General features: G+C 36.8%; 1 protein-coding gene across 1 annotated transcript in view; it reads right to left on the reverse strand.

The window, feature by feature from the left end:
- Positions 1-19,036, reverse strand: part of HCN1 (hyperpolarization activated cyclic nucleotide gated potassium channel 1) — a 368,449-nt gene that overhangs the window by 258,582 nt on the left and 90,831 nt on the right. The window lies entirely within an intron of this gene.

Genomic DNA, 19,036 nt, shown 5'->3' on the forward strand with positions numbered 1-19,036 from the left:
AGGCTTTGGGTTAATTTCCTGATAGCATTCATTTTTTTTTAATTATTAAGAGCAAAAGTTGGAAAAAACATAGTAAGTTGAACCAAAATAGTACTGGTCACAGAACGACCCCTCCATACCTCAGTTTCTTCATCACTTAATAGGCATACTAATAGTGCCCAATGCACAGTTATTGTGAGAATTAAATTATTTAATATGTGTAGTTCAGAAGATTTTTTAAAGTGCACAGAGTAAGCATGTATTAAATGTTAGTAATTTTATTATTATTATTAATTTTTAAAACAAAGCATATTAAGTACTCTACCATCCACTAAATTGGTAAGCAAAACAAAACAGAAAAAAAAATTTTAATGCCCGTTGAATTTTAAAGTATGCTTTAAAATCTTAGAAGAGTTGGGGCAACCAAAGAATTTTTACTCAAAACTTTCTTTTTTAAAAAGTAGCTTTTTTTTTTTTTTTTTTTTTTTCTTGCAGTACACAGGCCTCTCACTGTTGTGGCCCTTCCCGTTGCGGAGCACAGGCTCCGAACGCGCAGGCTCAGCGGCCATGGCTCACGGGCCCAGCCGCTCCGACCGGGGCACGAATCCGTGTCCCCCACATCGGCAGGCGGACGCTCAACCACTGCGCCACCAGGGAAGCCCCTAACAGAGGCCTTTAAATCAGACCTTAACCAATTGAACATCTAATAGAATTACAGGAATTGTGAAAGACTTGGAAGGACTTCCCTTTGTCCTTTAATATTCTCCCAATGGTATCTACATATTTAGTCTATTCCTTGGCCTTAAAACTTCATTCTGTCAAGAGTCCTCAAAATACTGTAAAGAGAATGAACTTAGATATCTTGCAGTCTACTCAGGGCTAATATACTAAGGATCCATTCATTTGGAAAATATCTGCAAATATTTCTCCCAAGAAAGCATGGCTTTGTCATTTTCTTATGGATGAATGTACAACAGTTGCATTTCAGCCTATGTATAGCCAAGCTTTGTTTAATTGCAGAAACATGTTTATTCACTTTTAATGATGAAATAGTCTTACCACATATAAAAGACTGTTGATAAAGAATTTCAAGGACTAATAATTGACTCAGGACTTACTGATTCATTCAACAAAATGATGAGCACCTGTTATGTGTCTGGCACAAATTTGGCTGCTGGGGATACAGCATTGAACTCAAGTCGTTGCCTTCACAGATGGATTATATAGGGAGGTGAGTGGGAGGAAGAGATAAAATAAGTGCAATATATAAAATGTCAAATGGTGATTAGTGATACAGAAAAAAAAATGCAGAAAAGTAGAATAGGGAGTGTGGAGTTAAGGAAAAGGGCTGCTTTATTTATTTATTTTTTAATTAAAAAAAGGTCAAGATAGGCCTTCTTGGAAAACGACATTTGGGTAAACACCTGCATTAGCAATTGCTATGGCATGTTGTGAAAAATATTTTTGGTACACAGGTATTCAAGCTTGAGAGTTTGATGACAGGAGCTTGTTAGCTTTAAGAAATTGCCATGTGCGTAATAGTGTCTATACATTAAAGTCTCTATTCAAAGTTCCCAATAGAACCTCAGCTTCAAAATATTTAGAATTTAAGTCATCTTCTCCCAAATCTATTTCTCCTTTCTCACCTCTTACAACTTAGTGTCGTACACAACCACCTATGCATTTCAGTTAAAAAAATCTGGACATCATTAAGAAAGCCTTCCTCTAACTCAACTCCCAGGCTTACAAAGGTGCTATCTCATCAGGGAAGATGCATTTCCTACTGCCAAAATCCCATTGCTAATATTATTTGTGAACTTCCTTTATCTTTTTGTTTACTTTATAAATTTGCTCATTGTGTCACAGAACTAAAACCAGTAACAGAAGAAAGAACTGGTTTTGTGTGCTAACAGGAATAGTGCCTTCCAGAAATAGAATCGCAGAATGCTCCCCAAGTGCCATTCCATTCACTACAGTCTCTTTCAGAAAAAAACTATGTGGATTGAAAAATGTTAAGATGATTGATTCAAGATATCTATTACTTCTGACTGCTAACATTTAGCCTTGGGAAATTACATTTTGAGTCGTGTTTTAAGAACTAATAAGTGAAGTTTCTGAAAAAAAAATGTATTTATATTGCAAGAAATGTTTTTAGGATTTGTGTTTTTAAAAGCCATTAAATGAGGTTTCTGAACAACAAAAAAGTATGTATTTATAAGAAATATTGTAAGATCTTGTCTTATAATATTAAAATTTGTAAGTATCACTTAAATTTAAGATAAGTAGATGCTCAATAGCACATGGTCATGGAACAGCTTACAACTGATCATTAAATGTAACATTCCATTTGAAAATGCCATTAAATAATAAAAATTAATTTTTGCTATTTATGATGCCATTACAGCTGAAAAATATTTACATAAATTCTTCCAAACTCCCCAACTAGTCCATCTTCCAGACTCTTGAATCATCCTGAACCTAATCCTTTACCTCTCCCACCCCCAAGGAAATATGCAAAGGCATTTTTTTCTTGTATTTAAACTTAAAGTGGCCTTAATGTTATGTCATGTTTTTACATGTCTTTGTACCAAATTAATGACTGACATCAATATTCTCTCCCTGAATCTACACTTTTATTTTGGCTGGGTTGGAGTATCATGAAACTATCTACTGGCCCGTACTCTCACTTCAAAGACACTTAATTGACAAATATTATTAACTTGCTAGTACAATTAGAGTGTTGTGGAAGATAAATAAAATGAGCAAAATTACTCTTCCTTTCAATGTTATTACAATATAATATATGAAAAAACATATATAGAAATTATAGCAAAATGAATGGCATATGCAAGAATTCCTAGAGGTCAGAGGAAGATGAAATTCTTCTGGCTGGAATCATCCAGAAAGCTTAACAGAGGAGGTAACATCTATGCTGGGCCTTGGTGGTTAGATATAATTTTAAAATGTCAAGATGGGGAATTAGCTGTGCCGTGTCATATTGCATTTGGTTAAATGTACATAAAAGTAATTTCACAAATTATCATGTATTCAATTTGCAAAACATCATATAATTTTAAGTATATTCACATAAGGATGTTGAAAGTATTAAATTATAGGCCTAGCATAGATATATTATAATGATTACTTATATAAAAAATAATGCTCAGTTTTACAAAAGATTCTGCCTCCAGTCCTTAAGTAGCAAATCTTGATATGGATAAAAAAATCATTTAAAATATAATTAACATAACTTTCTAGTTATATTAAAATTTATATTGACAACTAATATGTAAATTATAAAATGAGCTCGGAAGAACTCTTCTCTCACAAGTGTGGTAAGGAAAGATTTGGTTGTTTTCATTGCTGTTACTCTTCCCTGTTTGTCCTTTTGGATGACCCACCATTGGGTCCTGAGAAACCAAATGGGATGAACAGGCTCTAATGGAAGCCCAAATTAGTACAGCAGAAGGCCTCTCCTACAGGGCTCACACAAGTACACCAGGGATGTCAACACCAGGCTCTAAGCGCCTTCAGGCAGTGATTAGGTGGTCTCTTCTTGGCAGTGAATATAAATTGACTTTAGATTCAGGCTTGACAGTAAAATATCTGAAGCCTTTTGACCTCACACACAGCACATATTGTTCCTTCCTTGTTGCCATAGAGAGTAAAAAAAGGAAAATGCACCGAGTCAACCCCACTCCAGTGTGTTCACAGCTTTATTCCAGTGTTTCTAGGAAGCATTAGATAAGAGTGGAAGGTGGTGAGGCAAAAGTCCTACAGTGTCACACTGTCTCTGTAGTGCCACACTGTCTCTAAGCCAATTTTGGAGACTGCATGACTCCTGAATCATACTAGCTCAACAGTACTGAGCATTTGCTGTTCTAAACAGGCAGTGTTCTAAGTGCTTTACATGTACTAACTCACTTAAATTCTCCCAGCACTCTACAAGGTAGATACTATTAATAACCCCATTTTACAGATGAGAATATGGAGGCCCAGAGAAACTAACTAACTTGGCCAATGTTGCACAGCTAAAACAACAGGGTTGAGACTCAAACGTGCCAGTTTTGCTCTAGAAAAAAGGGTAGATATTCTTGTTATTCTGAGATGGAAGGAAAGATACACAAAACAAAAATAATACAGTACATTAAAAGTGACATCTGGGCTTCCCTGGTGGCGTAGTGGTTCAGAGTCCGCCTGCTGATGCAGGGGACACAGGTTCGTGCCCCGGTCCGGGAAGATCCCACATGCTGCAGAGAGACTAGGCCCATGAGCCATGGCCGCTAAGCCTGCGCGTCCAGAGCCTGTGCTCCGCAACGGGAGAGGCCGCAACTGTGAGAGGCCCACGTACCGAAAAAAAAAAAAAAAAAAAATAGTGACATCTGAGTTACATGTCCACTATACTCTGTCGCCCTTCAGGACTTATCAGTATGTGCAACTAATTTTTTGCAGATGTTATTTCATGACTTCAAACTTCCTGAAGTAGCCTATCATACAAAAAATGATGCTTTTAAACCAAATTTTATTATTTGTCTATTACATGTAAATATATGTTTATAAAAGCTAGTCTAGTAATTCAATACACACAAAACTATTCAATAAATAGAGGAGAAATAAGACATGAAGTTACTAATTTTAAAACTTGAAGGTATCCTAAAAAATCAGTCCAATCCTCAAAGTTGACAAATGAAAAACAGAAATGCCACATTACTGATAATCAAATAAACTCCCCATAGCTGATTTGGGTCAGTCTTCTTTCCTCTATACCAAGCTGCTGTGGCGTACAAAGTCATATTTTTCCTACAGTCATCATCATCAAGTTCTAGGTTGTAAACTACCTCATAAGTTGGGCTCACTAACACCAACTCAGACAATCTCCCGTGTCCTGTCTCAAGGCACACACAGAGAGTGAGCCCCTTCCCTTCCCTTCCTCCCTTTAATCATGTTTCTGTCTCCTACAAATGCCTGCCAGGGTCCCTCAAAAATCCTGCAACAAAATTAACAGAAAGTGAAATCATCAAGGGGAGAATTTAGCTGTAGACGGTACTCAATTAAAACAAAAAGAGCACATACACAAAAAAGGAGGAAGTTAAATAAGTGCTGATTTACAGTTGAGTTTTTAATTGTTCACATTACAAGTCAAGGCTTAGATACAGAAAGAAACACAAAATATTTTTGTATTTTGGAGGGATGAAAGGTATACCACATCAACCTGAATGATCAATTCGAAGAAATCTTTGAGTTGCATATGTACAGATAAAAGAGGAGGGAAAAAATATGACGGTCTTTGCTTTTTGTTTTTGTTTTTACAACAGTGCAGCCATGGGGTAGAATAAGTGAGAGAACTTCCCATTGTGGTAAAGGATTAATTTATATGACATAATGTACCTCTATAGGTAGACAGTTTGCCTTTTGCACTGATAAACTGTAAATATGCTAGCAGTCAGAAGAGTAGATAGCCTTTATGACCACATTCCTCTTGAATATTACTTGAAAGGTATAGACTAAGGTGTCCTATTTAAAGCCAGGATCCTGCTGACAGCTTTAAGGATTCAATCCATACAACAATGTGAAAGTTGTGAAAGGCTGAATAATAGCCCTGCAAAGATTTCCATGTCTAAATCCCTGGACCTGTGAATATATTCAGTTACGTAGATCAAGGAGAATTAAGGTTGTATATGAATTATGGTTGTTAATCAATGGACTTAAAATAGGGAGATTATCCTGGACTATCCAGATGGGCCCAATGCAATCACAAGGGTCCTTAAAAGTACAAGAGGGAGGGGCTTCCCTGGTGGCGCAGTGGTTGAGAGTCCGCCTGCCGATGCAGGGGACACGGGTTCGTACCCTGGTCTGGGAAGATCCCACATGCCGCGGAGCGGCTGGGCCCGTGTGCCATGACCGCTGAGCCTGCGCGTCCGGAGCCTGTGCTCCGCAACGGACAGGCCACAACAGTGAGAGGCCTGCATACTGCAAAAAAAAAAAAAAAAAAAAAAAAGTACAAGAGGGAGGAAGAAGAGGACAGTCAGAGAAAGATATGTGACTAAGGAGTCAGGTCAGAGTGATTCGAATTGAAAAGGATGCAACACTCCACTGCTGGCTTTCAAGACACCAGGCAGCCACAAGCCAAGGAACACAGCAGCCTTTAGCAACCGGAAAAGGCAAAGAAACTGATTCTCCCCTGGGGTCTCAGTAAGAAACACAGCCTGTCAACACCTTGATATTGGCTAAGACCACGTCAGACTTCGGATCTATAGAACTGTAATATTTGTTGTTCCTGTAAGCCACTGAATTCGTGGTAATCTGTCATAGCAGCAAAATAAAACCAATACACAGGCCTAGCTCTGTCACCAGAAAATAAATCAAAAAACATTTTTGAACTCCTAAGCTTATGTGGTTTTGCTGCTTGTAACAGAATATCTTTGGAAAGCTTTTGGAATATTTTACGTTTCAAAGATAAATTCCAGAATCAAAAAAAAAAAAATAGACATTTCAATTCCACTGGCCATCAATAGCCAAGGTTAGTTATAGTCTTCCCATGATATCTTCAAAATGCACAGCTCAGTGACTTTCAAATCTATAAGATCAATGCCTCTATTTGTAAGAAATATCAGCACCATTTTTATTAATTAAAATTGAAAGAAATAGAATGTATAATCTATCTATACAGATACATTTTAAAATATATAAGCCTCTATAGGTAATACAAAGGATACATAACAATAAGAATAATGAAATAATGGTCATTTATGTGCAGGCAAGGCTATACTAGTAGACAGGATGGAGTAGTTATGTGTTTGCCCCTCAGGTGGAATCACCAAGAATGCAACTGCAGACTCAATGAGTCAGATTTGTTTCACTGGCCGCTCAAATACTGAGTGGAGTGATTTGTGTGATATTGAATGATACATGTTTAAGTTCCAAACCAAATGCTATATAATCATTTGTTGATTTGCACAGAATTCCTTTACTGAAAAAATGCAGTGTATGTTAACTCCAGGAATATTTTTAGTTGTGTAGCATTTGCGGGATGGCTAGAAACTCCGCCCTATCCTTTAGATACCACTACCCCTCCCCCACCCCCATCAGTCATTCAGATAATAAGAAAAGGCCCAGGATTCCCTCTCCAAGCCTTTTATCTTTTGACTACTTCCTATTTATCCTTCAAGTCAGGGGTCACTCCTGCCAGGAAGAATTCTGGCTGCCTGGGAGGCGAGGTTAAGCCATTATACCTCTCTATCCCCAAATCTGTGTTTTCTCTATTACTGCTAATAGTAACAAATAAGAAAATGGTATAAACAATGGGTAACATTACCCTGAATGTTTATCATTTGCTGGGCTTTCTGAATTTTCCCATGAATTATCTCATGGATCTCACTTTGATAAAAATACTTTGGTTATAACAATGAGATATGATAATAGCTTGAAGGACAGCTTGTGTGCAGGGAGAAGGGATTGTTGATTTTGTTTTGTTTGCTTTGTTTAAGGTAGAAGAAAGTCAAGTTTGTGTGGAGGTAAAGGTAGCGGCAGTTCAGAGGGAGAGTTTTTATGAAGCAGAAAGCAGAATAAGGTCTTAGAAAAGATGAAAGAGAACACATAGGAAGGCTCATCTTAGAAAGACAGACGCCTCTCCCTCTGCTGTGAGCACTAGCAGTGGGAGGTGTAAGAATCAGCTTCAGAAGCTGTTTTGAGCATAAAGAACTGCTGGAGTGGAGTATGTGTAATTGACAGAGAGAGGGCAATGGGATTAAGGAAATGATGAGACTATAACTGAAAGATCAGTTGTGGGGTCTGGAGTAGTAAGGGAGAAACAAGTATGTTATAGCAAGTATGAAACTGGCTGGATAAAGAGGATTCCAAGTTTGAGGTCTTGAATAGAGAAAACATTAAGTTTAATGAAAATAAGTGTGGTAGGAGACATTGGTAGTGATTAGTGCAGCTGTAGTGTTTGGGGTGATAAAATGGCCATGAGTGTGCAGAACTGACATGGTGTTGAGGTCATTGTCATGAAAGAAGTACAGACACTGGGACATCTGCATACTGGTTGGTTGTGGACAAAATGATAACCAATGATCCCCAAAAGGATGAGGATGTGAAATGATTTCAATCTAACATGGAACTGGAGGGTATGAAATGGAGAATCTCATGCATATGCCTTCAGAAGAACAAAAATTAAGAACTGAGAGATGGATTTCTCATAAATTCCTGATTTACAGAAGAGGGAGATTTATCTCTGACCAATGAACATCTGCCAAGGATCACTATCCATCCTCAAGCCAATGAACTTACTGCTTGGACTCTGGCTGGACCTCCCCGTCATTGCACTCCTTACCCATAAGTACATCCTGCCCCAAACCCTCAATGGACTCACTTGTAGCTTGTACAGCATTCATTTCCTGAATTGCAATTACAGAATAAACTCAATTTCTGGTAATGTGAGCTTGCCTCAGTTTACCTGTTATTTAGGTTAATAAGAAGGAGGTGCTGCAACATGAGGTTATAAGCTCCAAAACAGTGAGGTTCTGTCTATCCTATATGTGCTTTTGAGAGCATTTGTTACCTCCATGTAAATGGGAATATGTATTTCTTACGACCAGTAGTAATATTTCAACAGATTCTGGCATTCTATTTAATAATTCTTATTTAATCAATGGTTGCAAGTATCGACAGTTAATTAGAAGAAAAAAAATCACTTAATAGTTAAGCTCCTTTAAGTAATCAACTGACATTGAGACAAGTAGTCTAAGCAGGGCAGCCCCATGACCTAAACATGTGCAGGCTCATGGGTACACTGGCCACACCTTTGACACACTGCAGCATCTTTATCCTTGACTTTGGATGCTGTGTTGTCCACTCAGAAAGTAATATCAATCATCAGAGAGAAAACACCAGTTGGATGGGTGAGGTATTTATTTTACTTATAGATATGTTTTCTCCTTCAATTTTCTTATTTAAGTGAAGAAAACTTCTTATACTTATGCATCTTTTCAGGCTATAAAATTCGTGTAGTTCCAGGTAGATTGTGACTAATAGAATTGTTTGTATTGATATTTAATTTCTAATCTTTTTTCACATTATTTTGTTTAAAAGTTTGCCCCATGAAATTTCTCTTCATATTAAGTAAAATAGTACATTGTGAATGGAGACCCAAATATTTTTAAATATTTAAAATCTTAAAGTGTTTAGGGTTTATAAAGAAAATAAAAGGGGAATGAAGGAATTCTTAAGTGGAAATGTAAATAATTGAAGACATTTCACAAATGAGACTGATCATGGAACATCAATGGGAGTCATCATTTGACTGACTTTGAATATTAGCATAATCTTTCATTTTTCATAGGAGCCAAAAATATCTTACAGAAAAAAATAAATATTAGCTGCTGATTTTCAATTATTCATGTAATCTTCTTTTCACACATTTCAATGGCTTTAATACATTTTACTTTATTATATCATATTTTCTAGATCAAATCGTTTTGTTTTGCATAGGAACTTTTCTTTTCCTGGAATGGATTTTTTTCCTTGGATTGTTTTGTTGCTGTTAATTTCCTTCTACTTCACTCAGTACATGAGTTTAAATTAATGTAGTTAAATGGTTTTAGTAAAGCTATACAAATTCAGGCAATCATTATTTTAATGCTTTAGAGGAGTCTGTATTTGCATGTCATAGAATGTCATAGAATAAGACATTACAAACCATCCTATGTAGTGTCCAGTTCAATGTAAGGGCAAGAGAAAGACTACTGGAGATTTAGAAACAAGGAGAAGTTGTTTTCTTGCTTCCCTAGATACCTTCACTAAGGCATTATCAGAAAATTCAGGCTACATCTTTAAAAAAATAATCATCAATCAAACTATTTCCATTTTGGAAATTTTAAGAAAATATGCCTTAAAATACTCGAATGCTTTTATTTTTAAATATTGTTTAATAAAATCACATTGTTTAATTTTCAGAAAAGAAAACTAATTTTAAAATAACAGATTTTTCCTTCAAATCCTTTCGTTCACCAAACAAATGTTTTTCATGTATTCTATACATACCTTTTCTTACTTTCAGAATAATGACGTTACTAGTCCTTACACACACACACACACACACACACACACACACACACACACACAAACATTAGTAGAGAAAGCCATATTGACAAAGACATAGACACCCAAACACACATATCTACGACACACAGAACACAGTGTGCTGCGTTCATGTTAGCAAACCACATGTTCAGTTTTCTCATGGCAACCGTACTTATCCCTGACTGTGAGCCATATTTAGCAAGATAGTAAAGCTGGTAAATCTCTATAACACCTGGGCGGAATTCCAGTGGGAATACCCACATGTTTGACAGGCAAGAAACCTCATTTAACTTTGCTACTGCCAACACGAAGATGCAGAGGAGCAAAACAAATGCGTCCTGGGCTTTTCTAAAAGGCTACAAGAAGATATTGATGTCTGCTATTATTATTCCCCAATTTTCCCTAAATTTAGAGTATCTTTGTTTCACCCTGAGCCTGAGCCAGACACATTGGAGGTATATTAACACTTGCAGAGTTCTCAGGGAACTCTGAGGATTCGGTGTCAATTTACTAAATAGCTTCATTTAGTGAAAGGAAAGCGCTGTCATGCCTCTCTCCCCAAGTGCCCTCAGAGTCCCAAGATTCAGAGGAAAAAGGTGTTCCCTCTGTTGTTGGATAATGATGCATCTTCTTTGCTTTCAAGTGGCCAATATTGCATCAAGATATCATGATTTAATGATTCTGTTATTTTAAATTCAGATAAATTGCTGCCTCTGGCATCCTCTCTTTGAAATGAAAGAAAAGGCGTCAGTTTTACTGAACCAGGCACATATACTAGCCCACGGAGGTATTCCTGACTCGTCTACTGAACATGAGGGGCCCTGGAAACTAGTTGTAGCTCAAAATGTGGACAGTTGCCTAATTTTCCTGTCGTAGTTTTATCAGCTGAAAAGCAGAATCATTAGATGAATGATTGCCAGGCAAATTCTGGCTGTAGCATTAGCTGACTTTTAGGCAATGAAACTCCATCATTAGCAATGCTACAAAGGAGTCTGAGAGAGAGAGAGAGAGAGAGAGAGAAAGAGAGGAAGGGAGAAAGGAGGAGAGAGGAAGGGAAGGAGGGAGAGGGAAGGGAAAGGAAAGGAGAAAGGAAGAAAAGAAAAGATGGGAAGGAAGGTGGATATAGACACATGTTCCACACATAGATTCTCTATTTCTCTAAACTACAACTCTATCTAATACAACATCCAGCTCTTTACTCCAACTGGATATTAGAGATGTCTCCTTACACTAACCACATTCATCATCTCTCTGACCCTTAAATAACCTCCCCCCCAGGCCACCTTCTCTCATTTGAATAATGAAGAAAGGACAGAAGTTACATCAGTGTGGGTGTAGAGAATGGAATTAGAAACTGGGAGGAAACCTACCTGGAAATAGTGGCCTGTAGAATGCCTAGATTAAAACATCTGACAGTAATCTGGAATTGGAGTTCAGGGAAGAACTGGAGGTGAAATATATACGTGGGAGTCGTTATCATGGGAAGTTATGTATTGTGGAATGAGTTTACCCTGGGAGAGAAATTCAAATTATCAAACAGGTATTAGGGGGAAAAAAGGAGGAATTTTTTTTTTAAACAGAGTCCAAAAGGCACTGAAATGCAGATAAATCCAAACTTATAAAAGCTAAAAGCCAGAAGCCTTCTAACATCCTAACTGCCAGGACCAATCATACATAAGGAGAAATTCAACCCTCAGGACTACATTATCAAACCTGATTAGTTCACTCAGATTCTGATCAAGTTGGGGGCGCGATAATCAAAGTGATATATAAGTTAAGAAAGAGATGCTTAAACACCCTGTGGAGCTTTAATTTTTTCATATAATTTTGTTAAATCAAATATGTTTATCTCTTGATTATTCCACATTTAAATTTCAACAAATCATTGTATAACTCTCAAGATATGTTTAAATATAACTTAGTGAAATGAGCACAGACTATGAAATCCTTTAGTCCAGTATCTTACTCTGGTTCTACCACAAGGTAAGATAGATGATTTTACAGTTTTTATTTGACTCGGTATGAAACAATAAACAAACAACCAAAAGGCATTCTGTGTCACAGTGTCTTGTGGATAATTACGGCATTTGCCTCATTGAGGTTACTGAGAATTAAATAAGTGCACGAACAGAGACCTGCCCATAGTAAGTGATCAAAATTATTTGCTATTCTAAGTTGAACAGGAAATATACACAGTGGCAATGCTTTACACAAAGGCTGCAGTCTATAAATAATTCATTCAATCTAACTACCCATTCAAGAGAAATTCAGCTGACCAAATAGGAGCATCAAGGAACAAACAGTTTATGTACACAATCATGCAAGGGTCCGCACCACACCTGGAGACAGACATGAAACACCTAAGTGGCAAAAGCAAAACTCCAGCTGCTGCTTTTTCAGAACAGGGCATTAGAACATGGACCAGCTGGGTGAAGCTGTGTTTTCTCCCTGTCAAATGGCCATGTACTGACAGTTTTTAAACAAGGACCCCTAGGTGGGGTTGAAGTTGCCCATGAGTCGTAAAATTACATGCACAGTTCTACATTCTGCTATGCCCATTTTTTTTTTCATGGAAGAGAGTCCATAATTTGCACTAGAATTACATACTAAAGGGAAAGTTGCTGACTGGGTAAACTAAATGAGAATAGCTCTGGAACTTTTGCATCATCCAAAATAAAATTAGAAAAATATCTAAAGTAAGACAAGAAAGAGCTAGAAAATGAAAAGGTGTTTAAAATTTCCTTCAAAGCAAATAGTACTTTTATCTAGTTGGCTGTTAATTATTTGTTTGTTTTCTTAAAAGAGAAAGTTACTTCTTAGGGGGTTCAGATAAAAACTGCTGAGCTTCCACTAAAAAAAAAAATAGACAATCCCTCTATGTTTGGGGTTTAAAACAGTTTGAAGTTCCTCTGGTATCTGATGGTTCTTAGAAAAATCATAGTAAGTTGCTTTATATCACTGCTGGGAAAAAAGTTTTGTAATGTTTTAGATTCTGGTGATTGTTGCCATGGTGGTAACTGGCTGTGCTACTGGGTAAGTAGTCCCTGTGAGCAGGTTGCACAGTATTATTTTCTATGTTTTTAAACCTTTTTATTTTCTGTGCTATTTCACTGAAACAAACGTGAGGCTGAAGTCACTGCAGAACTTAACATGGAACTTCTTCTCTTTCATAAAGGACACACAGAGACAATAAGCTTATTAGAAATGATAATTAGATCATTACCATTTGTCCAGGCCTGCTCACAACTCAGCACCTACTGGCTTCAGGAGGATAAAGGCAAGAAACATCAAGCTAGCAACGGTAGTTAACATAATTTGTTTACATATATGGCCATGTCATTTTATAAGAAGGACAGATTAAGTGTCTTGATTTGCTGTATAAAAATAGTAACAGGGCTTCCTTGGTGGCGCAGTGGTTGGGGGTCCGCCTGCCGATGCAGGGGACGCGGGCTCGTGCCCTGGTCTGGGAAGATCCCACATGCCGCGGACCGGCTGGGCCCGTGAGCCATGGCCGCTGGGCCTGCGCGTCCGGAGCCTGTGCTCCGCAACGGGAGAGGCCACAACAGGGAGAGGCCCGCGTACCGCAAAAAAAAAAAAATAGTAACAGTTATAAGCACAATTTCCCATTGTGCACTCTTTCTCTCTCCCTTTCTCTCTCTTCCTCCACCCCTGCATGAGTATGTGTGTGTATTTCTCTCTCTCAATAATGTCAACAGAACAGCCATAAGAAACCGGTGAGTTCTGAGCAAAAATTTTTGATTAATTGAACCAAAAATATCTGTCCTACTTTCTCCTCTCTCTTTTCCCAAAAATCTCATATACCCTAGATCAAAATATGTTAAATTGCATTCTTCAAATCATGGTATGTTTCAAGCATTTAATAACTAATGTAGAATCTCTGGAATTCTCATTTATGATGAAATGTTTTAGTAGCTATAAGAAACTCAGAGCCTTTGAAAATGTTCTTTTTCATGTAAAATTGTGCTAAAAAATGATAACACCTGTTAGCAGATCCCACCAGAAATCTACAAGCCAACTCACATGGAAGAAGAGGTCTTAACAGCATCTCACTTGGAAGCTATCAGACTGGAAACAGTTGGAGGAGACAGAATGCACTTTGTTGGCAGTTCCTGACCTGAGAACCAGAAAACTCATAGGGATATTGAACAGACCTCCTGCTGCCAAGAGGTTTGCGATCCATTTAAAGAAAAAGGCACACATCACCCAAGATGAATGCCAAGTGAGTGTTCCAGACAGTGGGTATTACTTAGGACTCCAGAAAAGAGAGCTCTGTGGGTTAGACAAGTTAGGAAACACTTCACACACAAAAAAATGGTATTTAAACATACTTTAAATAGCCCAAGTTTTTGTCTGTGAAAAAAGAACACAGGAAAGCAAGATGGGAAGAATCTCAAAAGTGAAGCTGAAGTACTTCACTTCTCTCCTATTGTTAAGTAAATAAGACTGAAATAATAAAGGGTATGGGAGATGGGTACAGGGTTGTCAAAAGAGAGCTGGGTTTTTTTTTCCTGTTTATGCTTTGAAAATCTCTGGCCACCTATCAGAAAGAGCTAAAAATGAATAACACTTCTGGAAATTAGAGAGTAGGGAAGGATTCACACAGATTAGCCCATCTTGCGTGATGGGTGAGCATGTCTGGCCTCTGTCACATATCCCTATGACATTCGACTTATTGAGTAGATTTTTCTTCTATGGTATGGAACAAAAAATTCTAAAGAAATTTTTTGCTCCACTATGGGTATGTAATCACAGGAGTCTTTACCAGAAAGGAGTAACTTCTAGAACTCAGATGATGGAACCCAATCCCAAAGAGGCAAGCAGCTCATCTGAGAGCTCTGGATATGCAGCCAGTAAGACAGGTTTTAGTGTGGATTCTGCCAGTGACCTTCGGCACCCATGTTTCTCACCTGTAAAATCAACAGCTAAAATCAACTTCCTTCTAATCCTAATCCCTTTCTAATGTTACAATTCCAGGAAACCAGATTATCGTTTCTGTTACAAATGTGTATGAATTAAAAATAAATCAGATCTGAGTTAGAGCCTAAAATATGTTCCTATGAGTAAAGCAGATGATCTTTTGCACATGGATTTCATGATATCTATTTTGGCAGCTCAGCATCCTTTAAAAACTGGTTGTAGAGTTCCAGTTATTTGATTAGTTATAATATCTAGGGATTCTAACTGCTGCCTAATATTTTTGTTTAAAATGGAAAACAAAACATTTACATACGTGTTCTGATAATGCATCTATATTTTCCAAATAGAAAGTGAGAAAGAATGGGATGTGTGCCATTGTGAGCTGAGTTCTGTCCTCCCCAAACTTATATGTTGAAGTCCTAAACCACAGTATCTCAGAATGTTATTGGATTTGGAGATAAGGCCTTCTAAAAGATTAAATTAAGTTAAAATTAGGCCACAGCGTGGGCTCTAATCCAATATGACTTGTGTCCTTCTATAAGAAGAGGAAATTTGGACACACAGTGACATCAGGGAAGCACATGCATAGACGAAAGAACATGTGAGGAAATAGTAACACGGTGGCCATCTACAAGCCAAGGAGAAAAGCCTCAGAAGACACCAAACCGGCTGATACCTTGACCTTGGACTTCTAGACTCCAGAACCGTGAAAAAATAAAGTTCTGTTGTTTAAGGCTCCAAATCCACAGTATTTCTGTAGGGCAGCCCAAGTGAACTAATACATTTGTCTTCCTCACTTTCCATTTACCAAAATAGTTAAAAAACTTGCCTGCTTCTTATTGAATATTTTTGTGATGGCTGACTGGGGGAGCAGTGCCAGAGTTTCTCTTTAGTTCTCCTGTGATTAAGACTGAGCATGTATTTATAACTTTGCAACCCTCTCTTCCAGATTCAGGTGTCTGAGAAGCACTCTGTCTGAGTGTTCATTACGTTACTGACACATACACATGCACACAGCTTTGGTACAGTGGCACAAAAAGCTCGGGTTTTTTGTGGTCAGATTTCATTTCTATTCTTGTTAATAATCACTGAAAGTAGATGTGTGTTTAAGCTCTTTTTTGTCTATTGTTTAGAGGCAATCTGTGCCCACATAATATCAACATAAACATCTATCCAACTCAATGGGGGAAACAGTCAAAGTGGTTATACAGAAAATTGTGGAATTTTAAAAATGTTTGGATGGATCTTGACTAATTATTTTCCATAGGTCACTATGAGTGTTGCAGTGTTCCTACCTCTCATCCTTTTAGAAGTTTAGGAAGACAGGGACACATAACCGATAATATCATAGATGATAAATCTATATTGTCACAGTATCTGATGCACTCTCAATCCATTTCCTTTTCTAGTGTTGCCAAAAATAAATTTTCCAACCAATTCTCTCTCGGTTTTCAGATATCTTTTCAAGCATATGGATCATAGATTTATATGGATCATAGATATTCTAATGGCTAGAATAATTGCCAACTTGTTTCCAGCACTTTTCTGAATAAAACATGTAAGAAAATCATAAAATGTTATGCTATGATAAATATGAAGAGGACAATTTGGCCTGGAAAGGCATTTAAAACATAATGTAATCTAGCTTCTTACAGATGAATATTGGATGAAAGTAGGTGACAACACATCTCCCAGGTAGTTTCTTTTAATGTAATAATTATTTTATGCTCTATGTATAGAATGTTTAAAATGGATTCTAAATATAGCATCAAATCATTGGATTCATTATGAGAGAAAAACAGATATATGGCTTTCTGTATGCAATTTACAGCCGAAAGCCTTGTCAACAAAATCTCTAATACCAGAGAAACCACTAAAGTGGTAATCAATTGTGGAGGACCATGCCCAAAGGAATAGCAGAAAACAAAATGAAACCTAGCCAGTTACTGAAACACTGCCAATATGGATTTTAAAATATGACTAGTCATATGACAAATTTTTCATATTTGTTATTTCTTGAAGCTACAAAGCTAAGCCTTTTTAAAGAAAAGAAATGGTTTCTGGTTTTCCTTTTGATCACTGCAATAAAATATTATGTTTGCTAGTGAACAGTTTTTTCTTCATTTTCCAAAATCACTTCTGGACTGTTGCTACACATTTAAAGAAGAAGTGGATCATTAAGATTGCTTTTCTGATAATGTAAAAATAAAACATTTAATGTCATCATTTCTGGACAATTCCAGATAAAAGTTTTTGGAGAAAGCACAGCCATAGTGACCAATTTCATCTCTTTCTCTCTCTCTCTCTCTCTCTCTCTCTCTCTCTCTCTCTCACACTGCCCATAAGATAGAGTCTGACTTAGTCTGGGGAGAGCAATGAATGCAGTGAAACTTTAGGATCCAATCTATACACAGTTTAAAAAAATAATTGATGATAAAAATCTTATATATTAATTTTTCTTAAAGGGGAAAGGCTGTCTTTTAGTACGACTGGGATTTTTCTGCATGTAAACTTTTAAGTTTCAGTATTATAATGGGTGTTTCTTTGATTTTGGTTGTTTTTGTGCTAATATGTTTTGTCAATAGTATATACTCAACCGTCAATTGCAATATGATGAAGAAACCCAATTTTGTGCCCCATCCCAGACACCTTCCTCCCTTTCTTTCCTTTCCTTCCTTCCTTCCTTCCTCTTCATAACAACAGAATGAGAAAGACTCTTGCCCCCATTTCATAGATGCCATTAACCAGAGGAGATAAGCAAGTTACCCATGTCTGAGGTGGTACAGCCAGCTAGCGGCAGAGCCAAGGTTCCAACACACAGAGTCTAGTTGGCAAATTACACATTCTTAACCACTGTGCTACTAATGTCATTATTCAACTTTCAAGTTAGGAACATTAGAAAAAGTCTGTGCTTTTGACACACTAAAGAGGTTCTATCAATAAATAGTGGCATTGTAAGAAATTAGGGAGTCAGTCACATAGGTGACAAGATATCTGTTAACTGCTGTTCTGCGGTCTACTGATAAATAACCCTTCAAAATGTATTAATAATAAAGGGACAGAAATTGCATGTTATATGTTCACAGAAGCTAAATACATCAAAGTTTTAAAAAAGAAAACACTTGAGTTAATGAATGCTTTAACATTAAGAAATGGCAAGTAAATGTAAGTGGACAATCTTCTCAGATAAGACATTTACAGAATAACTGTAAAAGCAATAAAAACAAAGCCAAAGACACAACTTCAAAATATCAACGATTTTCATAGCTAATTCATAAATACAGGCAAAGAGGGATATAGGTTTATAATCAGCAAATTACCCAAAGTCTGCATCTAAACAGTAATTTACTAATTATAAGTTACAAACAACACTATTGTGTGGTTGGGTTGGGCAGAGAAGTACAGGGAGTTAGCCATGTTCTAGCAAACATACAAAGCTGGATTTTGCCTTACTATATTTTCTGATGTATTTTCTGCTATATTTTCACAGAAATAAAATGTGAAAATGAACATTGCAAATTTTTACATTTAAGGCTTATCAAGAGCTATTGAAAATGAAAAGAGCATACTATCTTACTGTGTAAGTATATAATCTAAACAAAATAAGCAGTAAAAGCAAGGCAAATATTTGCCTATTAGTTGGCATATATTTGAGACAGGTGTTTGAGATGTGTCGGTGGTTGAAATTAAATGGGTATCTCTATTTATTTGTGACTATAACCAAACATTTAATGATTTTAATATCTCATTTTAATGGTGTCTCTACAAAATTTAAAACACTTACGTCTTTAACTCAGTAATTCTTTCTCTAGAACTTATTCTACAAAAACAATTGTAGAACTGATCAATGATCTGTGTGTGAGAATGCTTTTTGTAGCATTGTTTCTAACAGAATGAAATGGAATTAATCCAAATGCCCATTAATTAAGGAATAACTATATGGTATTGAAAGCAAATAAAATTCTGTGCCACTATTTTAAATATCATGGTCGCTGTAGGACTAATATGAAGAGATATACATAATAGATTTTCAATTGAA

The sequence above is a fragment of the Phocoena phocoena genome, chromosome 3 (genome assembly GCF_963924675.1).
Source record: "Phocoena phocoena chromosome 3, mPhoPho1.1, whole genome shotgun sequence".
In the NCBI taxonomy this organism is placed as follows: Eukaryota; Metazoa; Chordata; class Mammalia; order Artiodactyla; family Phocoenidae; genus Phocoena; species Phocoena phocoena.